Source organism: Columba livia, chromosome 13 (assembly GCF_036013475.1).
Source record: "Columba livia isolate bColLiv1 breed racing homer chromosome 13, bColLiv1.pat.W.v2, whole genome shotgun sequence".
NCBI lineage: Eukaryota > Metazoa > Chordata > Aves > Columbiformes > Columbidae > Columba > Columba livia.
Genome location: NC_088614.1, coordinates 1,885,901 through 1,912,642, shown reverse-complemented (window position 1 = coordinate 1,912,642; position 26,742 = coordinate 1,885,901). Strand labels below are relative to the sequence as shown.

At 40.5% G+C, this 26,742-nt stretch overlaps 1 protein-coding gene and 1 long non-coding RNA gene across 2 annotated transcripts in view; one reads left to right on the top strand and one right to left on the bottom strand.

The window, feature by feature from the left end:
* The window catches only part of NKD1 (NKD inhibitor of WNT signaling pathway 1), a 266,783-nt gene that overhangs the window by 190,587 nt on the left and 49,454 nt on the right, over positions 1–26,742 (bottom strand). The gene's annotated exons all lie outside the window — the stretch shown is intronic.
* LOC135575331 (uncharacterized) lies at positions 11,638–16,267 on the top strand. Its single transcript, XR_010465877.1, has 2 exons — positions 11,638–12,454; positions 13,855–16,267. It is a non-coding gene; the product is annotated as an uncharacterized LOC135575331 (long non-coding RNA).

Here is a 26,742-nt window from a genome sequence, read left to right as displayed (position 1 = left end):
TCTTCTCCCTCTGCACCCAGCTGAGCGGTCAGGGGTGCTCACCCACCCCAGGGGCCCGCTCTAGAAAACAACTTCAGCTTCGGGAATAATGTGAGCTTCTATACCCACAGAAGAACAAAAGACACTTTCCCATTAGATAAAACAATACAAAAGTCTCAGTGTATAACATTTCCATATATTTAGCTGAATACTTCATATACTTGCAAACTGGCAAGTAGACTTTACTGAAAATATGCAGGTGAATGATACATAGCTCAACGTTTGATCCCAACTGGATTGAATACAAGACCATTTTTTGTCATAATAATGTGTTGAGCTGATTGAGCTCAGTTCAGGTTTGAAGGGATGCTGTGCTGTGTGTCCAATGGATAACCAAGCAAATACACTCACCGCTGCGAGACCAGATAGGTACGACGAAACTCAGATGTGCCATCCACATATGCAGCAAAGGGTCAAATCTTCTGTTACTGAAGGAACACCCTCCATATTTCAGCTACACAAAGTCTCGGGATTAAAACAGTCTTCTCGCATCTCTTATCATAAACATTATCCCAGAGCCCCACGTAGCTGCAGCTCCATGGGAAGAGACCATGCAAAGAATTAATTGAGGCTTTCCTTCTGTAGGCTACAACATTTCTGTGTTGATGGCCAAGGTTCTGAACAGCCACACTGAAGACTATCCTGATGAGCAGCATTTCACCCAAACAATCCAATTGAGAACTTAGCAGACACCAAGCACTGTTATCCTGTCTGGATTATATCATATCTGCAACACATCTAACGGGAGGAAGAAAACCCAACCCACCAGCATCATTGTTGTGCACTTATTTTTCATTTCAGGACTGTGAAAGTCTTTGTACACATTAAAGAGATGCCTTTGCCTTTCTGTTTCAGTTTAGCAAGAGTTGGTGTGTCTATAAACATTAACAGGTATCCTCAAAGGATGCTGTGGAGGAGTTTCTGTTAGATGGAGATTTGTTACTGAACCAGCCAGGAATTTCAAGGCCAACTCAAATGCTGAAAACAGGACCTGCCGTGGGAGAGAAGCATTTCTACAACAACGAGGCCTCAACATGACGTAAATCAACGAACCTATCATCAATGAGACTCCAGCATGTGGACAGCTCGTGAACATAGATGATATCCGATCAGTGAATGCATGCTTGGAGCATGGACGCGTGACCAGAGAATAGTTGCATATATAAGGAGGCTCGTTTCTGTAATAAATGGCTTTGCGTCATTCACACTGAATCGGAATGCTGAGTCCTTTATCGTTCCAACAGGATGCTTGTAATTATCAAACATATTACAATACTGTAAACTGCAAATCACCTGACTGTAAACTAACTTTACATTAGTGAGGATTAAGGTGGAAATGCCTCACAAAAATACTTGGAAAAAAAAATCAATCTTTTAAACAGAAAGGAATTCAATTCTGAAAGAAATAATATACTCTGCACTCTGAGCTAGAGAAGTTGGTCTTTTACACTTTAAATTCTATTTCTCAGATACACAAACAAGATTATGGGGGACCAATATATAGATGCTTAGCACCAAGAATTCCATAATCATGTCTTCATTTCCAAAACTGACATAGACAGTGCTTTCATCTGCGGGCACCACCTATTTTCCCTAATTAGCAGTTTGAAAGAGAATGCCAGAGTTCTGTAATGCAGAGGGAATGCTTTCTTCTCATCTCGCTCTGTTCCAAACATCCTGTGGACGAGCAGGAATCTTTGAAGTTGTTCTGTGACTCTGTCCCTGGAATCACAACCTCGGATAAACGCCGTTACTCATTCGCACATTTGGCTCCTATTTTCCTTGCTTCCTGAAGCAGGCAGTTCTGTGCCCACTATAAAATATTCTTTATCTATCCTTCACAATAGTAATGGAAAAATGAAAACCTGAGAACTCCTCATTTAAAATGTAATTAGGTTGCCGGTGCCTGAGCATGTCATGTTTGCTGAGAACGGGTGCAGAATGCTCATTTTCTAGTAACATTTCAATATGGCTTTTACCTACCTCAAATATTTTCTGACTAAAACTTCTTCCTCGGGCAACTGTTATATTTCAGTCCTAACTAAAAATATGGTAAGACCCTTAGGAGTTGAAATCTGCTTTACTGTTTAAGGCTTGGAACTTAGAACTCTACTGGGTGCAACATTTAAACTCTACACGGTTTATAGCCCTGGCTAGAACTGTTTGTACGATTTGTGACTAAGACAAAATGAGCTGGGCATAAAAGCATAAACTACTTCAGCCTTCGAGAGGGCAGAGTTAAACATTAGTGTCTTGTTTGCATAAAATTATCATTTCTTTTCTTTTTACAAACCACACAGTATCATAAATCAAGAAGCAACATGACACGCTGGCTCTGGGAAAGCTGTGCCCACCTCTCCTCACCACACTAACAGCTCTATTTTAAAATACAATTGGAATCAGGTTTAAACAGTTTGTACGGGAGGAAGAACAAAGAAAAACAAATGAATGCAGAAACTTGTATGCTAGGAAAGAAATGGGATGGCACGAGCTCAGCAAGAAAAAACAGGCTGTGAAAAAAATAGAGAAAACTGAAGTTTCCATTGCTACATATTGAGTAAAATTGTTGTTACTGTAGTGCCTCTAAGTCTTTGAAGTCCTGAGTTAAATTTCAGTGTCAGGGTGAAATCTTGCGTGTTTTGTGATTAGAGGCTTTATGTTAGAAGCTATTTTTTTCATCGTGCGATGGCTGTTTCCACATGCAACGTTCTCTTACACAAAACTCTTCAATTTGTTGAGAAACACTCAGACCTGTCACCAAGCGCTGCCCTGTAGCCTCCAGTCCTCTCAATAAACATTTGGCCTTGGTTCTGCAACCACTTCTGGTACAATTAAACAGCTCTTGTCTCTTCTCCAAACGTCCATTGAAAGCCTTCAAAGAGCAGGAGGGTAAGCTGGCTCTACAAGAGTGACAAGGTGCAATAACAGAACAAATCTTCTTCCTTACTCCTGACAACACGGGAGTTCCTACAGTTCTAGATAATAACCAGTTTTCCAGCTTGATCAACCATGTCTTGCAACAGTGAAAAAGCTTTTATTTTTTCTCCCAGTGTTCTCAGTGTAATGGGAAAGCAGCTACGGCTTAACCACAGAAAAGAATCTTTTCCATGCCGGTTGGTTCCCACATTCTGCATTACCACTTGTCATGTAAGTTAAGCCCCAAAACGTTCCTCCACAGATGCTCCAAAAGCTGGAATAAAATCTGCTTATTCCCATCTCCAGGTCCTTCCTCTATTTGCAGATGCGTCTCCACAAAGACAGATGGGGCCGCCACGCTAAATCAGTTCCACCACTTCACTCCAGCTGCAGGTTCACAACAGCAGGTTCCCCATCCTACCAACTGCTCCGAAACACAGAGAATTAGTGGATGGGAGATGGAACCATAAGGGTTTGTTAAGCTGGACCATGGTTTTCTCCAGGTAGCAGTGGCAATGTGCTTTCGATCACACGCTGTTGGACAAAACATCAGCAAACGAACCTGATCCATCATCCCCATCCAAATACTTGCATGTACTGAGTCAAGGCATTTGGCCTTCTTCAATTTCATACCAGCATGGGGGAAAAACCAACCAACCAACCAACACCAAATTAAGTTCTAACCTCTTTTTTGGTTCCTTTTCTACATCAAAGAAAAACAAAAAAACTTAGCAAAGTTGCTGTATGAGCAGAATTCTTGAAGAATTCTTGAAGAAACTCAACCTCACAACATGTCCGATACTGACACCATTCTGCTTAAACAGAATACAAATATTATCCCAGTGTAATATTCATAGATTGGGTCAAAGATTCCAAGTAGAACACAGACCATTTGAGGATCCCTTGTCTAGACAGAGATGAAACTTTGCTTGGATCCTTTGTGTAATCGCTTCTATCTTTAAAAGTGTAAATAGCACTCAAACATGGTCATGGATCGCCAAAACACCACAATTCTTTGACCAACCGATGGTCCATGTGACAAAGGAAGGATGTGGTCTATGTGCCGATGGTTAGGCAAGGATTTAGTGGTATTTTTTACTGGCACAAAAGAAATGATGCTCTTCATTTGCAATAGCTTAACACAAGGAAAATATTAGAAATTCAAAGCAGTCATCTGAAATATCCAAACAACAGCCACTACAGCAATGGGCCATGTCAAAACCTTACTGAGACCAGTTTTGTGATGGCAGGGAAATCAGGGATATTTCTTCACCATCCCCGAGCACAAGTAAATTGCCATCATTTCCTCTATTGTAAATATGCTTATCCAGTACGATTTCAAATCCGTTTCTTATAAAATCATTTGGTCTGGGGGCACATCGCCTTCCTTCTTATTTCTGTGTGGTAGCTTTGTTGTTTCTAGGCTGTTCTATTTTTACAGGACTCCAAAGCAAAAACATGCTTTAAACTTGTAGGACGGATCAAAACAACCCCCCTTTCTTCCATTTTTAAGAGAACGGTCACTGTGGTCATTCATTTCTTTTATTTTAGCATCGGTTGTGGGTGCATCGCATAAAATACATCAGCCATAACAAATCTGTGGTCCAGTTATGCCGAGTTCATTTCGATCCTTCATCCATGTTGATAAGGATTTAATCATGGGAATAATCCCCCTGGTTTATCTGAGTGAACTTTGTTAACTGGACCCTAAATTTGTAAATATCTGCATCTACATCTCTTATTTTGACTTATTCTCTGAATTTCCTTTTGAATGGTGATTTCATTTCTAATATGGCAGGACATTGGCCTCATTTGTTGTTGTGCCGGAGTAAAAGAAAAGCTTAAACCAGCAAGACGATGGCAAGCAAAGGAAAATAAAAGCTTGCTCACATCAGGTGATACACCAGAGAGCCCAAAATACATGAACAAAACAGGAAACAAAACAACATCCAGTACTTTAAAACTGAAAAATCTAATAAGCGACAAGAAATTAAATGAGAGAAAAACACAAATAAAAGCATTTTGCCGCAAAGCTTCGCAAAAAGAGAAGGCTACTGTGTAACTCGAGCAGGGTTTGTGACTAGCTAAGGGTTGTGTGGGGGTTGCTTTTTGTCTTGCTCGTGGTTGCCAACTTTGAAAAAATAAATCATTAAGAAGACAATTTAAAAATGCAAACAGTAAAGGGTTCAACGCACTGTGCCCATCCGGAGGGTTTGATGTACAAGGTTACTCCTCATTTCAATCTTGCTGGCAGGGATATTTTAGTAGGTACTTCCTATGGCATGTTAAATCATATTGGTGTTCAAATGACCCTTCAGTTTTGTAAACGGGATTGAATAAAAGCCAAACTGCACAGAACAACAAGGAGAATCAAGTTAGTTAATGGAGCGCCTGAGCCGTAGATGTTGATGTAATTTCATTATGTAAATGTTAATATACAGAAAGCATTAGCTAATGATAACTCCAGCAGAGTGGTATTTCTATTCATACCACAAGATTATTCACAATACTGCAAATAGCAGCTGAAAAAAGCTCATTTAGTACAATCTATTCAAGAGCTGCAGTTTTGTATCCTAAACTTCCAGCCGTGTGCCACTGCAAAAAGACAAAGTGCTTTTCCTGTGAACATTATAGTAACAAACAACTATTCATATGTCAGCATGGAATTATGTTTAGCTTATATGTGGGCACTGTGTGGAAAAATAACTCATTTCCATGAGAATAAAAATAGTACTAAACACATCATATCTATATCAGCAGTCATTGATCTGAATCTGCTCAATGGTCGCGCTAATTTAAGACCCCAAATACAGTCCCTGTTTTAACTATGGTAATTCTGCAAAGCAAATGGAGAATCTTAGTCACGAAAAATGATGAAGCGATGATTATCTTCTTCACTCACGAGAATAAGTTTAATAACTTGTCAGTTCTCGCCTTTTGTGAATAAAAATAACAATCAGCACAAGCTGTAAGTAAAATATCCTCATTTCCTACCATGCCTATAAGCAAAGGGATAAAATAATGAGAAAGCAAAGCAGCCACTTCTGTGGCAGGAAGATATAAAACAATCTGCAATCCCATACAGTAGCAGAGCAGATAAACGACTATCGTACTGTAGTCCTTTGAGTAATTCTCTTTAGGATGACAAAGTCCTGCTGCTGAATTCCAACAGAGGCAGCCTGCCCACCGAATGCAGAGATACCATTTAAAACCACTCAATAAGCCAAGCATAAAGGTCCAACAACACCATTTGCAGCAGAGGTCTATAGAGATTTGAACGTCTAGTTTCAGCAAACAAAGTGATGGCAAATAACAGCAGCTTTTCTAGGGTACAGCCTGTGCTTGGCAATTTGACTTAACTGCTTTGCCTTCATGAATGCTGCAGTAACCAAGAAAGCCAATAAGCGTTGGCAAAGGGAGGAGGGAAGCGGTCAGAAATTACCAGCTCGACATCGCTCTCACGCCATGCAGGAATAGAGTGGCATGTGCAATTGGGTTAAAAGGTGATGAGAAAAGCAGACAAGGTAAGAAACGCCCTGCACATTTGGGAAAGGACTGAGGGGCGGCCCTGCTGCAAACACAATGTGTGCGAGCAGGCGGCTCCTTTCTCAGCTGAGCCTGCAGATTTACTACATACAGCCCTTTCCCCCTGCTAGCTCCATATTCATTTCCTACTGAATATTGCTGAGAATGAGACGTATACAAGAAGCTCAAGATTTCTAAGAACACAGAGCCCTCAGCTGCTTGTTTAATTTCACCAGAGTTTTGTGGCAGTCACGGTATGCACTTACCCTAAATCAAATGCTCCTGCTGTGCGCAGTGCCACTACTTACAACATCAAAGCCTTACAATAGAAGGTGCGAGTTAGTAAACTTCTAAAATATTAACATTAAAATAGGACACATTTTTAGTGACCTCGTAATCTCCAAAGTAAGCTTTCTGAGCATCACCCGCATCCGCAAACCCCCCACACTCATGCAAAGAGATGCTTCAGGGCTTTTATCACATTACGTTCTGTCAGTGTTACTGTGGCTAAAACCTGTTGGTGAAACATCGACGCTATGCTCCAGGGATTGTTGTCACCCGTCCCATTGGAAATGAAGGAGTTCTCACGTTGACAAACACATTTCAGGATATATTTTCAGGATGTAGCGCAGCAGCCACGACACCGGGTGCTCCCATTGCCGAAGGTAAGCTCAACAAATACATTGCTCCTGCTTCACTTGAATTAGCATACACTTTGTCATTAGCTTGGCTTTGCTGTATCATGCCACAGGATAGGCTTATTTAAATATGTAATTTATTATGAGTTGGACTCTGATCCTCGTGGGTCCCTCCCAATCCAGGATATTCTATAATTCTGGCCCTTTCACAGCCAAGTTTTGGCAGCGTTCTCCCAAAACACCCGTGGGGAAAAAGGCTTTTCTGATGTAGAGACATGGATATTAAAGTAAACTAGTTAGCTGTGTTGCACAACTAGAATGTACAAGTTTTTCATTTTATTCTATTTTTTTTAAGCCCGTGAAACATACCTGAGTTTGCTATTGAAAGATTTGAAAAGCCTTTGATTAAAGTGTGAAAATCAATTGTAGGCATGAACAAACACCCTTCACAGGAAGGCAAAACTAGACATTTGGTCAGTAGCTTGATTTAATAACCCAGCAGTAAAATAGTGGAACCAAAAGGAACTGACATAACTAATCTTTTAATCCTGTCTTCTTCTTCCATCCATTTGTGTATAGAATAAAGGAGGTGGACAATAAGCCATAAAAATGCATATGTTGCCCAGCAGGAATTCCGTTTTGGCCAGTCTTGTATGCTATGGAATTGAGATTTTCTCACCTTTCAATCGGAAAGTGGTCAGCCTGTTGTATTTATTCTGCACAAGCTGTAGTTCTAGCGTAGCTCACTGTTGCTATACAAACAACAGGCAAAGAAACGGAGAGGCCAAAATAAAGAAACAGGTGGAAAGAAAACACACAGAGCATCTCAAACACCAACCCCTAAATGCAAAACCCCGTGTGTTAGCACCCGTACAACGGACTGGAAAGTCACCTGCATGAATCTGAACTATTTTTAAAATCAAAGATAAGTCTTTATGGATTTGCTAATAGTGAAAACTTAGGTCAGTTAATCCTTGCATATTATGCAGGATACTTTATAAATACCTGTGTATAGATGTTATAGACACAGCCTTGCCTACTCACTTTAACTATACAAGACAGTCTTCATAAAATTCAGGAACCTGCTTCTCTTCCTGACTTTATCTCTAAATTATTACTATGATTATCTGTATTACAGCATCACTGTACTAACTGAGGCTTGTTTTTCATCAGCTACCAAGTTTAGCCTCTTTTTTTTCCTAAACATATTGCTCCATGGAATAATTTTGCTCAGCTGATCATCTTTTGTGTAAAACACGTTTGCTGTTGCTTGCATCCTGACATTAGTTCCTTTAGGACAATTAAAGTAGTTTTAGCACTGACCTCCGGTTCTGCAAACAGGCAGGTGCTCACAGAATTACTATATAATTAGTCAACCTTTTCCAGAATCATTTCCCAGCATCTTCAACCCCAGGTTCCAGTGCAAGTTGGGGAACAAGCTGTTGGAGAGCAGTGCAGGGGAAAGGGACCTGGGGGTCCTGGGGACAGCAGGGTGACCATTGGCACTGCCCAGAACCCCATCCTGATGCCACTGAGCACTTTTGAGCAGCTCTGCAAGATTCAGCACCAGCTGATTGAACTGCGGCTTGCAGCAACGTCTCAAATCAAGGATTATGTCTGCTTCCTTTGAACTGTGATACAAATACATTCCCACCTCCCAGAGATTATCCAGAAGCCATGCACTAGACAACTCCAGTTTGAAAACCATGCTTACCTAGTAGTAATCAAGCCAATCTCATTTTGATCTCATCGTTACGTGGAGTGAGAAAACAGCTTCCGTCTGCCCGTCAGTGGGACCCAAGTTCAAAAGCACGAGTCCATGGGCAGGTCTTTAATTATACGCACAGAGTTCCGACTTCCTCTTTAAATATCTTCAAACATATAAACAATCAGCAAAAAGAATTCTTTGATAGAGCAGCACGGAGGAAATGTATTCAGAAGAAGGAAGAGGAAGGCGAGTCACTATGAGAACAGAAGAGACCATTTCAAAAGGACTGTAAAAAAAAATGCTCGGGTTTATGCTTTGAAATGTTGCGACTCTGTGAGACTTAGAGGACTGTGATACCATGATGCTAAAATCATCCATAATTAAAAAGTTTTCCCCAAATAAAACTTTTTGAAACTTGTGAAAAAGTAACAACACATAGTTCCAAAATCTACATATGCCTTGAAAAATACATCGACTAAACTGAAATGCTTCATGATTGCAATGTTTAAGACGGCTGGCTCAATTACAGAAATGTATACGGAAAAGTTTATTAAAACTTATTACCTGTTTCTAGCACTGTAGATAATTCTCTTATGAAATCAAATTAATTCTAATAGTTGTGTGCTTAAGTACATTTCTGTATGATTGTGCGCACATCCATATATACCTAGATATTGCAAATGCCACATCTCATTGCCTATAGTGTTCAAATCCAAACTGGGCTGAAGAATTCGGAAGGGGAGCCCTGTGCCCAATTTCGTCCAGCCTGAAAACGTACTTTGAGCACGACCTGGGTAAGTCCTAAACCTTCCTTTTTCTCATCTTCAGCATTCATCCTGTCCAAATGATCACCGCACTCCCCATCTTCATCATACACTGGAAATCGTCCTGTGCAAATCCAAGACAAAAGGCAGCAGCAGGAGCTTAACACTTAAAGACTACAGCTTGGGTTCTACAGTATGAAATGGAAATTAAGACAAATATAACAGATATAACAACCTCCTTTGCCACATACTCTGGACAGTGTGTTTCACAGAACACTTTTCCCGCAAAAAAAGTTAAAAATACACCTTCAAAATTCACTCAAGCTGGACTTACCAGCCCTGGATGTTCTCCAGGAGGACAATACCCCTCACACTAGAACCGAGCACTCGTTCCTGGTCCTCAGCTGCCTGGGCTAGAAAATGCCACCTCCTAATTAAATAACTGCTGTTGAATGTCGCTATTAAAAGCTGACAAACTTTGTAAAAACACACGTTTCACAGGCTGCCAGGACCGGAATTTTACCTTCCACATTGCTACTCCAATCCATATTTTATGGTGCATATCTTATTTTTTTTCCCTGTGTAGTGTCATTAATCTGCTCCCTGGCTGTGCAGAATAATATCCCACAAGAGCGGGCTGCTTTTTGAATATTTTATTATCCCTCATTGTATTTCCAAACTAATATATATTTACTAATTCAGCCTCCCACAGGCAGAACTATATTGTTTTCCCTCTGTGTTTGCGAACCAAGGCACAGATATTGAATATAAATAGAAAAATCTCTCTCAGTCATTTGTGTTGAAGGAGAGAACCAATCACATATCAAGCTGTGCAAGAAAAGAGAGGAAAAAATACAAGATTTGCATAGTGCAAGAGAAGAGCAAGGGGGAAAACGTCCTTCATTTGGCTGAACGTCACTTGGTCCCCAGCACGTGATGGAGAAGAACAGAGAGAAGGGGAGATGTTCTTGTAAGCAAGATGGGGGTTTGGATGTGCCTTCTCCGTCCTGTCATCGATGTTCCAGGTGCCTTTGGCATGAAGGTCTCACTGTGTTTTCACTCTAAAAAAGACAATTTGCCATATCTCATAGAGCTGCAAAAACCACAATGTAAACGCAATGGACTGGGAGCTCTCTAGGGTTGGTGGGTTCACTGCAGTCAAGCCCCATGCACATCCATGTTGAAGATGAAAAAGGTAGAGAGAAAATGCAAGGGTTTTTTGCCCATTAAAAATAAATCTTATTGCGTGGAAGGCCCAAAATACAGTTTTTCTAGGCATGAATTCTACACTTAATGTTTAAAACCACTATAAAGATGAAAATAGTATATACACTATGCACGGCATTTGGAATTCCTCTTCCTTTTTCAAGAGTTTTGTTGGTATTCTTAGGTCAAAGTACAATAACCCAACTGCATCAGAGCATCCCAGGACCATTATCTAAACCATGGAACTAAATCATGCCAAAAATCATCAGCTGTTCACAGACACGATGTGGAACATCTTGCAGATATCAGATTTTCTGCTTTTTTGATCCATACAAGATTTGAAGCTGGTTTTAACCAGCTATTATTTTCTATTACAAGTATCAACCATTCGAATGCTGCTTGAAATTTCACTCCTTATTCTTAAATATGGAAATGTGGGGACATACGATTAAATAAAAACCAACAAGCCCAAAACTTGATGCACCCTAGGGCATTTCACAGCAACTACACCGATGTCATTGTTCACTTCAAAAACCAAATATTTGGGATGTTTTTTTCCCTATTCAATTAAATAATGTGACAGCTGCTCAGCACCCATGTTCTGCAATTACATGCAATTGCTATGGGTGAGCAGTTTTTCAGAGTACTAGGGGAATTATTCAAAATGAACACATATAATGGCCGTTTCCTCTAATTTTTTGTTTGCTTTAATTCTAGGATTTCTATGCCAGGAAAAACTCTTGACTGTGTTTCACTTGTACTTAATAGTTGATGATCCTCATCCAGAAGGCGCTGAAACCTCTGGAAATCTCTTTATTGACTCAAATACATTTCAGCTCACCTCCATCCCATCATTATCTCAGGAACGCTATTATAAGAAACCCAGGTTTACTGTACCGAGCTCACTGTTCTAAAAATAAGTGTCTAATCTGAGTATTTGTGAGCTGATATCACACCTCGTGTAGCTCCGTGATCGGAGGCTAATAGAGCTAATAATTTCTAATCAGCTAATAAATTTTTCCCCACAATTGCAATCACTTTTAGTACTGAGCATTTTATTGATAGGAGAACATTTCCTCAGATAACGCGCTGCCCGTCTCACTCTCTGTCCTGGTTTTGTTAAAAACAAGACCGGTTCTCTTTCAGTGATTTCTCTTTCAGCTCAGTTCTTTAGCTGGCTGTACTTCTCTGAGTTTTAGCTGCATATTTTTCCTCAGATGCTGCACTCGGTGCTGATAAGAGACCAAGGGAATGCTGAAGAAGCTCGTGTTTAGATCTATGACTATGGTAGCCAAGAAAGACTGATAAGTTTTCCCCCGTTCCGTTGTGAGGGGGCGTTTGAGGAGGGTGGATGAACAGGTGACTAGAACTGACCAGCGGAAGTTTTCCATCCCATAATCGCCATACCCCTATGTAAGAGGGCGATCACAGGGTCACGCTCTCTCGGCCCACGGCCGGCATCCAGAGGCCCCGTCTGTCTGTCTGTCTGTGATCCCCAGCCCTCAGGCCCCGCATCCTGCAGCCAGGCTCCGCTTTGCTGGGCAGTCCCGCCCGGGACTCCCGGGGCCGGAGCTGCAGCTGCTGGAGCCGCCAGCCCCGCAGCCCCAGCTCTGCTGCGCAGTGACGCAGCTCCGCACCCAGCGCCTGAGACCGGCTTGGTATGTTTTGTGTACATATTCTCTATTTATTAGGAGCATTAGTAAAACCCTTTAAAACTCTGCAACCTGAAGTCTAAGTCTCTCTTCCTTTCCCCTTATCTTTCTTATCATCTTTCCAATCTAAAGGAAGGGGTGGCGGGAGGTAAAGTGGATAACAAGGACCGTCTGCCATGGTTTATTGCCACCTTGCCTTATACCTTAACACTCTCCAAAGCTCACACAAAAATAGTATTTTCTAACATAAGGAGCTACAAAGCAGAGTCCACACACTTAGTTTTTGGTAAATGGGAACATTCTTTAAAATTATGTACAAATCTCAAACACCACTTTCCACTTACTAACACTTAAAAAAAAAATACACTAAACCAAACTTATAAATAATCAATTCAACACCTTAAAAAGCCAGTTTTAGATCATTCCTATTTCAAAGTTAATACCAAGCCCAATGATGGAAAAAGAAATCAACCTCCTGAAGCAAAACCAGCATCCACTTGCAATTCATTAATGATGTATTAAAACAGTGACAGGTATTTGTCTAACACACTCTTCTTGAACAACTACTTATGTTTTCCAACAATCTGCACTATAGTGTATACTACTTATTTAAGGTCAAATGAAAATAACAGTAGGAAATATTCATTAAATTCTGAAGAATATAACAATTAAAGCCCTTACTGACTTTATAACATGCACCAGTAGTTTATGGAGGGAAACTCAAGTGATCTGTCCTTGTGTAGAATTCAAAAATAGTTTTATTCAAAAAATAGCTAAACAAATGGAGAAATAATGTATCTGTTCATTTTTAATAATGTTACAGACAGGTAGAAAAATACAATTAAGTGGTGAATAAGCTGGTTTGCTTTTGTTTTTTAAAAAGTGTTTCCTGATTTTGAAATGGAAGAAAACTAAAATAAATAATAGCAGGCAATATTTAAAGAAAACTAGCATTAGTGTGTTATAGTAGAGCAGGTCAAATTTCCTATACTGCAAGGACTTCAGCAGGCAGATTTCCTCATTAAATGTACATTTTAAGAATTCCTCCCTCCCCAATTTACTCGAAACAGGCCATCTGAAAGAGAAAATACCCAGACATGCAGAATGGGCCATTGCCCAGGAGACAACTGGACACCAGATGTTCCTGTTCCATCAGGACGTGTTCAAAGCTACACACAAAGTAGTACATTAAAATAATAATAATAGCCCAATATCCTTAATACAATAACCTTACTTTTTGTTATGAGCTATTAGGCATTCAGATTCACATCAACCAACCAAAACCCTGTGCTGCTGAAGCAGCAACATTTCTCAGGTAAGTCTGAAATTCTGTAATTGTCAAGGATCAGAAAACTCACGTACAGATGATCTACAAACTTCTTTTAAGATCTTATTTTTATTTAAAGATTTTAAAAGATGGGAAAGACCTATTGTCGGGGAACACAAACCTCAGGAGACACACGTTGAGTTCTGTTCATTCAGGAGAGCGGAGAGAATGTTGGATTACTACACTCCATTCAAATGAATCGGCATTCCCTGGTAAATGGCTCACAGGACTGCAGTATTAAAAGGGGACAACTCACCCCTCATTCTGTTTTCTTCAACAAGAAATCTGCACACGAATGAGAAAAATAATGCCAAAAGCGTCTTTGAGAGTTTCATTATTGTAGATACTTTCCTTAAAAGCTTAGGGTTTGGAATCATCTGAATCATTCTTTCTTTTATAGCAAATTTCTGGCCTCTGCGTTTGGAGAGTGTGGCTTAATATGAAACCTTTCAGGTGGAAAACAGGGTTACGTCTCTAAATTCACTTAAATTCCTCCTTAAATCTACTTCTTTCATGATATATCCAGAAAACAGAACTCCATGGAGATTAAGAAGCCATTAACCCTTCTTTTTTTTAGAGTTAGGGAACCAACACATTAATGCCAAAGCTGACCCAAGTGCAGCACAGGAGAGCTAGGAACCAACTCTCTGAATCTCAACAATCGTAACCATATGGCTGCCCATTTTATCATCATTAAGACACATATGGCATGCCTCTTGTATGGACTAGCTAGGCCAAGGAACAATGTCTTTAGTAACTGAAAATAATCTCAGGATGTCTCGCTTTCCCCGCCAAGAAAACACGTGCACCAAGGCCACACGGGGACATCTTCCCAGACACAGGCTCCAACGTGAGGCGGCCACTTCAATGGCAAGTTCAACCAAAGGTATATGACTGAATAAATTATGTACTTTTCCTCATATAACATAAAAATACCAGTTTTGAATGGAACTATGACATCTACCAGCCCAAGGAACTGGAAGTACCTGGGAACTAGAAGTAATCAGGTCAATTCACAGCCTAACAACAGCATCTTCTTGTTTTAATAAATTGGTCTTGAATGCAAAAAGGTCTTGATAAACTTTTTCTAACCCCTCCCCAGCAGACGTGCTAATGATGTTATTTAATGAATAGGAAACCCCTTTAATTCTGTTTTCTACCAAAATCGTATCTGACAGAATAATGAATCTATATTCATTTAGGAAAAAAAAGTTTCATTCTCTATATACCAATGTAATCAAAGTCTAATATATATTTATCTAGAGCAACATTTAATTATGTATGCAACAATAGCTATTTAATCAACCATACTTTATGAAACAGATAAACATAAATATAAACCAGCAGCATAATGAATTCTTTCAATAAGGTTTTTCTGCTTGCAGAGCTAATGTTGCAGTTCTTACATTTTTATCTGGAGTAATCCACCCACTTTCATGAGAAATGTAAAGCGGGCACTTTGTAGGCGATATAAATCCTCCATTTAATTCTCTGCGCACTGTAAGTTTTGAGAGGGGGTAACAACAAGCAGCACGTGTGACGCCAGCTCAGCGACAACGAATGAACCAAGGAACGCTTCTCCAAAACGCAAGAGTAAAATGCTACACATTTGCGCTTTGTCCATCTACTCCTGCCTGAATCCATACAGTATTTTAAACGCTCCGTCCACCCAACGATTAATGGCTGATCGCTCTCTCTTTGCTGTGATATTGGAGTTCTACCAGGGCAAGCGGAGTGGGCTGGCCAAAAAGCCTGGAGGGGAAAATTAAATCCCCTTCTTAAGCAGCAGACTAGCAGTCTCCTCCAACAAAAGCTCTCCTTCCCTTGCTGGGAATGCGATTCATTTTCCTCTAAAGCAGAGGGCCGGGATTTCAATGCAGAGAGACAGCCATTACTGTGACATTTCACAAGCCTGAAACCTTTCTTGCTAACCTAGATCTGCCTCGGGGCTATCAGAGACAAAAGAAGCCTTCTCCTCCAGCAAGCATCAAAGACCTCTGGAAAAGCCAAGAGCGAGGGGGCAGGCAGCTTCTGTGGCACCAATGCAAAATATAAATATAATACATGCAAATTTGAGGCACGCAAAAAATCACGGGACATCGCTTGTGTGTACAGTTGTACTCATAAAACCTGTAATGCACTTTTTGAATTATTCAGCAAGAAGAGGCTGAAAAGCAGCAAAGAAGCTTATTATGTTTGCTTTGCTTCATAGACTATTAGGTGGACAAAAAGAAAAAGGAATTTAGTTACGCTTGCTTATCTCCTAACCTTATAAACTTGGGATTAACAGATCAAAGGAGGATTTGGTTCAGTTGATAGAAAATGGAGCTCTTTTATAGCTGTTTGGTCTCCCTGTCCCTTATGATCAAATAAGCTTAAGCAATTGATAAAATAAATGGAGGTTTGAATTCATGTGATTTAGTATACACATTTAATATTTGTTGTATTGCATTGTACGTTTGTATGTGAAATTAAATAACAAGAAGATTAAATGTCGCACATCAGGGTTTTTTTGTATTCTGCACCTGCCCCAACAGTGGAACTCAAAGCGCAGAGACAAGGGACCGCGCTGACAGAATTTAATTCACGATTTTATGAGCTTTGTGGGGCGTCCCGTATCCAAAGCGCGTCAAATATTTCTGGTGCTTCAGTGTCTGCTGTTGCCATCACCCCCTAAACCAGCCCCAGCTCATCTCCAGCCCTGGGCGCTGCACCAGCCCGGGGATGGAAACACCTCAACACACCAAAAAGATGATGCTCTTCTTTTCTTCATTCACCAACAGCTCTTACTTTGCACTGGACTGAAGTGCCTGTATTTCTGTGCCAAGATGTGGATGACTCAGAAACAGTTCCACCTTTTAAAGAACTGCACATATTCCTTGTGAATTAAAATCAAATTACACGTGCCTTTGAAAGCCAAAGTGAAGCCATTTAGCTATGAATTACCAGAAAAGAAGCATCATTTCATTATAGAAAAGATCGTCCCACCCACGTGTAAAATTGTTCTTCCATGTCAATTAGGCCACACAATTTCCATTTACAAAGTACCACCTATGAAGATGAATTAAGTAACTTGCCTTACTTCTTTTTCCTGCCGTGGTTACATTGGAAACACATGTTTTGACTGCAACTTCAGCACCAAGTTATAGCTCCCTTACTACAAACTGTCACTTATAGGCTATTTGAATGTGAATTGCACAGTGTAACAGAACATGGGACTTTCCAATTGCAAATTGGGGATTGTTAATAATAGTAAACCAGCTCTGAAGTATGGAATACAATAGTAAACCAGCTATGTAACATAGAATATCAATGTCTTTTTTTATCCCTTAATACTTCAGCATCAGTTAACATTTTTGGGCGTTTCTACTGTATAACACTTCAATTCAGAGACAGGGTAACCAAGCCAGAACCATTGAAAAAACAGCACAGGAAGAACCTTTAGGAGATTTTATACAATTACATTTATTCGGGCATAAAGTTTCTTAAAGAGAGATTTACCAAAGTCATTTAATAGCATATAAGGGAAAGGATGCAGATGAAGCTCTTTTCACGGTGGGAAATGTGGAAAGCATCAAGAACAGAAAAAGCAGCAATTTGTGATGAGCTCCTCATAGGTAACGGAGAGGCTCTGATCACAAGTCAGTGGCTTAGACTGAGGTTTATATCAAGTAATGTTTAAATCAGTGACTGAGAATGGCCAACGTGTTTTACCTGGGCCAGACGCCCACAAGCGCCATGGGAAGGTGTAACAGATACAACTGGTAAGGTCTCAGACACTGAATTTGGAAATAAAACCTGCCTGGGTCCTTTGCATGTATACAAATTAGTCAGCCCCATCTTCTCCTGCAGTTCAACAGTCACAAAAACCAAGGGAAAAAATAAACTCTGCAATACAAATCTGGCAGAGCCGGCAGATCCAAAATTGGGGAAAAATCAATAAATACATCAGTAAATCAGATTTACTTTTCCTGCAGGGAATTTTGATCGACTTACTGTTTATGCAACCTAATTCTGCACTTTGTGTTTGCCGGCACCACTTGCTCAGGACCTCGGGAGAAAAGAAGGGAAACAGGAAAAGGAGAAGAAGAAAGAAGATGAGAAAAGGGAGCGGAAACACAAAAGGAGAAAGTTTAGCAATACATAGAAAAAGGCAATCTCTAATACATAAGTTTGAATACCAGAAAGCAAAGAATGCTTGTCCCAGCTACACAAGTGTCTTAAGTAAGAGGATAAAAGGTTACATGCTAAACTACACAATTTTTCAAAAACTATATTCCTTATCCATTTAGGTCTAAGATTACAAAGAACAAATAAACAATATGAGTTGGCTACAGATTGTGTCATCTCATTCAAATGACAGAATATCATTTGTTTTTGTTGGAAAGATAACAAGAGACAGGCAAGCAATACAATATTCTCTGGCTACAGCATAGATGTGTGTACAATTTCACTACACAGATTAAATAGACACTCGGGGGATAAAACACTATGTCGGTGTATCGCATTACAAAGGTAAATGTTAACACTTGCAAATTTGTTTGGCTCAAGAAGACAAAAAAAATCAGGATAACTGGTGTCAAAAATTGCTCTGGAGAAGTGTGGTATTTGCAATCTAAGACAGAAAACAGAAATAACGTTATTTATAAATGCCACAAAGTGATACAGGATGAGGGGGATATGATATCCTAGGGACAGAAACATTACTCCGCACAAGATTTGGTTGAACCACTAACAAAAGCAAATGATAATCTGGCACTTGACAGAAAAGGCACCCAACACAAACTAATCCGGATGGTATGTTTGGTTTATGGGAAGCACACCTAAAGTGGTCAGAAACATAAGTATCTGACAGCTTGTATTGGGAGGTGTCAAACAAAGTTCATCTTGATCTTAACACAAAAGCAACCAGAGCCAGTCACACGTTTTTAGTTATCTCCTTCAAAAGTATTGATCCTTTTGAATGATTTAAACTTTGATCAGAAGTCCTATTGTTCTTTGGGCACATGAAAACGCATCCCATACTGAAAGGTAGAGCTGACACTGTTGCAAAGCTTTGGGCTGATCCACCTCTACATAGTGCACACTCTCTGGCACGTGGCACCACTGCTGCTTGGGGCTGGTTTGGAGGAAGAAAATAAATCCCAGCAGTAATATTGCTTTTTATCTTTGCTTGATGACTTTTCATTTAGCATTAGAGGATAACCGATGATGTGATTTTGTACTGCTGTCTTTCAATTGGTGTTGCTTCTGATTCGTTTAATGCATGCCATTGCTATCATTTCATAGAATGGTTTGTGTTGAAGGGCCCTTCCCAGCTCCCCCAGTGCCCCCTGCCATGAGCAGGGACATCTTCACCAGCTCAGGTTGCTCAGAGCCCCGTCCAGCCTGGCCTGGGATGTCTCCAGGGATGGTTCATCTACCACCTCTCTAGGCAACGCAGTGAATCACCACACTCTCTGTAAAAAATTTCTTCCTTGTATCTACTTTGAATCTCCGCTCTTTCAGTTTAAAGCCATTAGCCCTTGTCCTATCACTACACACCCTTGTAAAAAGTCCCTCTCCATCTTTCCTGTAGGTCCCTTTAGGTACTGGAGGCTGCTCTAAGGTCTCCCCAAAGCTTCTCTTCTCCAGCTGAACACCCCAACTCTCTCAGCCTGTCCTCCCAGCAGAGCTGTTCCAGCCTCAGGTCATTTCTGTGGCTCCTCTGGCCCCTCTCCAACAGGTCCATGTGTGTCCTGTGCTGAGGACCCAGAGCTGGACCAGCACTGCAGGGGGGTCTCACCAGAGGGGCAGAGTCACCCCCCCTGCTGCCCACGCTCCTGTTTACGCAGCTCAGGATATGACTGGCCTTCTGGGCTGCAGTCACACATTGCCAGGTCATGTTGAGCTCCTCATCCACCAACACCCCAAACCCTCCTCCTCAGGGCCGCCCTCCATCTATTCCCACCCAGCCTGTGTCTGTGCTGGGACTGTCCCAACCCACGCAGGGGTCAGCGGCACCTCCTAGAGAACATCCCTCTGCCAGAGGTATCAGTGCTCTGCTGCTCCTCCACCATAGGGCCTGCTGCTCCACCTTGACTTTAAACACCGTGTAAGACTCTTTGTTGTCTACAAGTCTCGGGTAGAAAGCTTTGGAACGTTTTCTTGTTATAACCAAACACTGGGGTCCCATATGGTGTAAAGTCCTGCTATTGTTGTCTTAACTTTTAACAAAAACAGGACATTCATGAACTTAGAAAGTGGCAATTTTGCTGTTTTATAAGTACAGCGTAATCCTTTAGACACATTAAGAACTGCTGGTACTAGTTTTCCTTATAATCCAAAAGGTCTACTTATGGTTTCTGCAAAGTAATCCAAATCTATTTTCCCCCAAGTTGGGTTCTTTGCTAAATGCATTTCCCTTTGCCACTTAAATCTCAGCCCGCCACAAACACAGGGCCTCAGCTGTGGGATAAACGCATCCCTGGTTGTAGGTATCATCACTGTCATTTCACAGAGCAGTAAGCTGATTCCAAGGAGCCATACGATGAATCCATGGACAAGCAAAAGTTGTGACTGAAGCAGAAACACCTCCCACAAAGGCACCCTTTTGATCATGTGTAAGCAACACTAATTTTAAATACCAGATCTAGCCATATTGTGCTATTAAGGTTCATCCAATACTCAGACTCTTATACAGTTACACTACATAAATATGCAGTAATACTAACTTATATGGTTGTTACTCCCATCATAGTCTCCCATCACTCTCAATATGTAATAATCTAAAACATCATGAGAAGTTTCAACTATATTTCGGTACTCTTTGAATGATTATGTAACAGCTAATCGCTTTATAACAGAACTTATAGAATTTCACTGCAACGAAAGAACTGCAAACCTGTGGTGAAAAAACAACAGGCACAGACATAGAATAAGTGATACGTATTTTCTTAAAATCTGGTTTTCACTCTAAAGTTATTGCCAAGAACAGACACACACCACACATTTTATATCCTACAGTTAAAGTTCCTAGAAGTATTATTAGATGCTTTCTTTGGCAATGCAACAAAATATACCTCCAACGTTCAGGTAACTGGATACGGTATTAGTCATAACAATTTGCTGAACACAGGCTTTTGTGCTCAAAATATCTTACAGAACTCCACTGTATCATTAATAAATACTATAACTGAAAGTCGGAGAAAGAAAGGGAGTCTGCACATGTGAGAGTGAGTAAAAGAGAAATGCTGGGTTTATTGTTAAATGCTTCATGTGCAGAAAAATCTTTAAGGGTTTCAATCTGAAAAAATTTGTTTTAATTACAAAAAACCTGTTACTCAAGTAAAGATTCTTATAAACACTCCTCTGTGAACTCCTTCAGGAAAGACTGTAAATACGATTCCCTTGGGAATAGTTTCACTCACATACAAAGCAAGGCAGGAAACTATAACAAGGAGGAAGGAAAATTGAGCAAGACCACTTTCCTGCTTGCTCCTAGAACGCAGCGTAAAAGGATTGCAAGACTAAGGGGATCTTGAGACTTCAGTTATTTGAATGGGTTCCCATAACATTCCATGGCAAAACAGACACTTGTGCAGGTGAAGCCAGCTTGTTCTCGTCCTCACTGGCACCCAGGCTTTGCCAGGTCCCCAGCAGGTTTTCTCCCCCCGGTTTCACCCGGTTTTGTGTGGGATGTTCAGCCCCCTCTCTGCACACTGGGCTCCGCTGTCAGGATTTTCTCTCGCTCTCTTTGAACACATGCAGCCTTTTCTTTAAATGTGCACTATTTTCTTAACTAGTCACCTGAATTACTCATTTGTAAAGGCGTCAAAATGATCTGATTTCTACCCTCCAAAGAACAACATCAAGGTAATCAGTTCCATAGATACAAGGACAGCCCGACCCCACAACTGCCATGTCCTGGTAAGGGTAAGAACAACGCCATTAGAACACACACGAGGGGTTGCAGAAGATGCTGGCACCAACAGAGGAGTTCCTGTGGTGACAACTACGATGTGGGCAGCAATATGGCCAGAAAAATCTATTAGTGCAGCAACAGTCAAAGAATAGACATCAGACAAACAAAGGGACGCAGGGACAGTGTGTGTAACTGAAGGGCTGTTCTGCTGATTCCTCATGTACCTGCATGAGCTTTGCCTGTGAGCAGTGTTGGGTTCCTCCTCCTGCCTCTGCGTTGTTTCAACACCGGCATCTCTATCCACAGCGAGGACTCAAGTTCTTGAGGGCTACGGCCCCACTGCCGAGCCAACAAACACGGAATGAAAGGGATGGAGATGCAGACCAGACCGTAGAAATACCACGAGCAAAACTGACTTATCATCAACGCCTTATCAATCCAAAGGTTACCATGTGAAGTCCATTAGCTTCTACTTAGTTCTGCTGATTATTTTCAACTTACTTGCAAGATAGAAGAAAAAAAAAGCAAAAAAAATCTGGAAAGAAGAGTTACAATCGAAACTGGTAAAGCGGAAGTCTAAAAATCAACAACCTGAAATTCAACAGAGGTGGCACCACTATACATAATGAAAATTACTAGAGAGAAAACAACTACAAGGAGAGAAGAACCCAAGCAGCAGCTCATCACTAAATCACTTCAGCAGGAAATATTTGTATTTCACCAAAGGCCCTTGAATAGCACCAGTTACCTCAGCCACTCAGTCCCCCTCCATCTGTGAGCCTCAGAACTTTATGATGATTTATTGTCTTTAACAACTAGGGGAGGGAGGGCAGAAGAATGTTATTCTTCATCAAGTTGATAAAACCAACAGATAATCAACTGAAGCCACTCTATGTCTGAACCAGTGAAATAAAGTGAAGAACAGGCCAGAACACTCAGGAATCAGAAGGGGCAGTTCTTAACAGACTGTAAAACTGGCCTAAAAGTAAAATACTGAGAAGGCGGAGGGGCAAATGGATATGAAAAACAATAAAAATCCTGAACTGAAGAGCATCCCAAACCCAAGTATTTAGTGCTTGAGGCAAACGAAGAGCCACGCGGAGTGCAAGAGGAAACACAGGAAAAAATATGACAGGGTCCTAAGAATGATTCTGAAAAAGCTCCATCCTGGGACTCAGTGCTGATACACGTGAACTACGGTTCACAGCCCATTTTTTTCTGAGCATCAGACTTGCCAAACACGAGAAGGATGCACCTGAGAGCTCCCGTGCGAACAGACCACCTGCAAAGCGCTCTCCTCAAAACACGCAGATTTTAATAAGACCAATTAGGAAAGCACCCAACTGCTGCCATGTACAGGATCTTCTCTGCTTCTGAAGCAAAGCCTCCAAATATTCATTAGCTGTGCTATTTCCTTACATTTTTAAAAACCTAGCTCATGCAATTAAGATGCTGATAGCATTATTACTGGCAAAAAGAAAGCTCCTCCATTACTTTTAGCATAATACAGATCTCAGGGGTGCTTTTACAGAAAACAAAGATGCTTTTGCTTAACAGTCGGCCATGAAAGATGCTTTTCCCAGGCAACTCTGGGACTCTGGAGACAATCTATGTTAAAAAGTGTAAGGTTCAGTCAGGATTCACGTAGACGTTTTCTGTGTGCGTACCCAGAAGAAAGAGTGTAATATTGCCTAATCGATGGAAAAGAGTCTTAAGGCCAAATAGAGCAGCACAGAGTATGCAAAGATTTAATGCTGGTTCTTACTTCTGGATACTGGGCCTCAAAACCACTCTCATCGATAAATTGGGTCTATGCTAAAGTAACAGAGGCAACAGCTCAGATACTCTGTAAGAGCTCGGGGTGACCAAAGACAAGAATCAGAAGCTCGGTTTAAGGTCTCAGTGTGCTTAGTTTAGGTTTCCCTTCAGGAAAGATAAAAAGCTGGAGACTGCCAGAAGTTGTTTTTGCTGAAAACAGATCCTGAGGAACGAGTTTATGCAATACTGGCTTATCTGCCAGAAAAACACTTTGATACCAAATGTTTCATTTCGAGACACACCACACAGATTCTTTCAATGTTCTCACAAAAGCAAAACTAAACCAAACATCTGCCTTAAACGCCAGAATTAGTTTTGCACTCTGTGCCGCTTTCTAGCCCCAAACTATGCGGTGGTCAGCTATTCATAACACAACGTTTCAAAAGATACGTGGCTAACACCATTCATACGTCACATTCTAACACGCTATATTAAGAAATAAGGAGCACTGTTCAATTTTTTTAACTTTTATTCTCCTCTCCCCTTTTTTACACAGTATTTGATACCTTTGTACTAACCAAACTCATTACTGAAGGAAGCAAACCTAAACTAGATGGATGTAAATACATATATATAGATGGGATTTTTGAAGGTTTCAGGTTCTTAACCATAAACATCCTCGTAAAGATGCGTTTCTCACATACAGAAATACATTAAAATATCTTATCTAGTATTCACATTTGAGATTTTTAATAAACTCAACCTAACTATAAAAGTTTTAAAGAACCGTAAATCGATAAGGAAGCATCAATATCTATAATTTCGTTGTTTACAAAGAGCAAAGTTAATCAATACGCATGAATTGACATGTGTATGTAACTACATAAAAAGACACATTTACAAAGGAAAAACCTGCAAGGAGGAAATAAAAAGCGAATTTTTACTGTCATCATATATTCTTATTATGAAAAATACCCATTCACTGCCAGCTAAGTATTTTCAAATTTGTGTCTGTTTGGTTGAAAATCATCCCAAAAGTAACTTTTGAAAAGGGAGTATGTAAATTCACTTTTTAAAGTGTTAACTGAAAACACAATGTTATTTTTATATTAGTAGGATTATTATCAGCGTGGTCAGAGATGTAGCAAGTGAAACATTTCTTTATCATGGTTCAGCAGGTGTTTTGTTCATTATGAATTTTTCTTCTCATTTTTCCACAATCTCTATCCAGTCTGACAGTAAAATAAAAGCCTGTAAATATCTCCATCTTCTAATAAGAGCAAACCACAAACCCAAGTGTACCTTGGCGACTGCAGTCTTGCCGAAGCTGGTTTAAGTCAATAGTGCCCACCCCAGTAGCCCTTTGTAAAGCACATAAAGCTTCTAAGTGGGTTTCCAGCAGATTTTCATAAGTATCCCATCAAACTCTTTCCAACATAGAGTAATTTCAACAGGATTCCACACGAATTGGTAGCTAACCATCTTGACTACCTGGTCTTGTAACCTTTGCAACCTTAAATACCTCAACACCTTTGAAATTATGGTCCTTATTGCCTTTAGAAATAGAGGCTTTGCCTACTCATTGCCCCCTTCCATGTCTTCAATATAAGCTAAATAGTAAGTGATCCCAAAGCTCAGGTAACTATTCCAAGACGCAGCATCAAGCTCAGGCCTAACGCATTAACTTCATTGACTTCCAGACATACAAACCAGCTTCTCCATAATTAAAGCAGCTTCAGCAACTCTTCATTTTCTGCTCTGCGCCTGTTCCACGGCCGACGGATGCAGGACCTGCCTCCCATCACCAGGAGGATTCGCTCTCATGGCTCCAAGTGGTGCTTCCAAATAATCTAAAGAAGCTGAAGACCGCCTGAGGCAGTCCCAGTCTTACTGGGGTTTAATCACTGAAGCCCTCAAGCTTTCCTTGAAATGCTGGTTCGTCGATGCTCCAAAAGAAGAAAACTGCACCCTGATTGAATAAGTGAACCCGGATCGTGAGCATCTCAACCGGGAATCCAGCCTGGTGCCCTTCTGGGGCAGCCTGCTATTTCTGCCACCACCAATAATATACTCTCCATTAATTAGGACACATTTATTTAGTTATTATACTACCCTTATGCTGAAAACTTAAAGGGAATCATTGCAAAAATACCAATGGCAAAAAAGGTGATTATGAAAAGATCAAGACAATAATAAGTAAAGCAAGCAAGTAGGCTCGGAATACAGAATTTGTCTTGGCAAACAAATTATGTATACAATAATAATAATTGCTAACACACTGGTAAACAAGCAAGTCTGGGCACTTTTTGCACCTTTTTTTCTAGTTACTTCTTATTTTGAGCAACTCATTCATTGTTTAATGAAAAGACCTGTAAGTAAATGATGACACAGAGCAAAGGCCCTCTAAATGAACATGTCCTTGATGAGATTTCAACTAATTGCATTAAAACAATGCAGCACTTCAGTTCTGCTGTGCTAGAAACAGAGGTTCAGTACGCAAATGTATTTTACAACTGTTACAACCTATTTATAAAGATATTCCCAATCATCACATCCGGGTACGTGCACACTCATAAAAACCAACTGCTGTGGCCATCGAGCTGAGATTCTGAAATGATCTAAAGCCCTTGACAATCGGGGGCTCCACCCCACACTTTTAGTGGTTCTGCTCTAATTGCTGCCTCTGGAAATGGTGTTTTCCAGTACACGGGGTTAGAAAATAAACTCCATCGCTGATTCTGAAAAAACGTCAAAGATTTATATGAAGAACCACTCAAAGCAAATAGTAAATTAGTCTGTGATTTATGCTTAATGTAGTAAAATGATCAAAGTCAGATATATGTTCTGAAACGTGCAGGGAACCAGAAAGTGTACCAGACCCTGCTAATATATGGAATTATCAAAGACCTCCCAAATGACTTCAGTTAATTCAAGCCTCTTGTTCACAATTAGACTGTTATCGTGAAATCTGCCATTTGGTTCCTTACTATCACAGCAACGCAGAGAAAGTAGCACAGGCTGGAAAAGAGTCAGATTGCTAAACCCCTGCATCTTCCCTCTCCCTTAAAAAAAAATCTGTTTAAAGAAATGTATTTTCTTTCATGTGAACTTGATGCTGTCTAATTTAATTCTTGATGTTTCTCCCATTGTACAGCGAGGTGTCCTCTGAGGAAGGAAAAACAGCTTGTGTTTTGATAACAAACACACCAAAAAATAGTTGCATCTCTGCTTTCAAAGAGACAAGCTGTTTCGATTTCCTCTGAAGAAGCTCATTACAATATGATGGACAAAATGCCAGAAATAATT